The sequence below is a fragment of the Penaeus monodon genome, chromosome 30 (assembly GCF_015228065.2).
Source record: "Penaeus monodon isolate SGIC_2016 chromosome 30, NSTDA_Pmon_1, whole genome shotgun sequence".
Lineage (NCBI taxonomy): Eukaryota > Metazoa > Arthropoda > Malacostraca > Decapoda > Penaeidae > Penaeus > Penaeus monodon.
Genome location: NC_051415.1, coordinates 24,921,870 through 24,922,218, shown reverse-complemented (window position 1 = coordinate 24,922,218; position 349 = coordinate 24,921,870).

The window sequence follows — 349 nt, the reverse complement described above, 5'->3', positions numbered from 1 at the left end:
CAAATTTTTAACGGCACTGCTCAGCACAGATGAGAAATATTACACCAATATTCTGAGATGTATTAAGCAAACATTTGACATACACTTCGCCGACATGTCAAACACCGTGACATATCTGACATACATCTGATTATTATGTATATATTTATTTAATCACGCCGTTGTGTGACATGGACTTGATGTATAATTAGCATGTAATGTCTTATGCTCTCCCGACACGGCATATGGATGAGAGTGCCTTTGGAGGGTGCCATATTTTATTGCCTTTCACTGCTTTTTGGCATTCTGGCGAGAGCGAATAAAGATCAAAATGGTTAGAAGGATTGCTGTGAGACAGACGGTTTGTGTG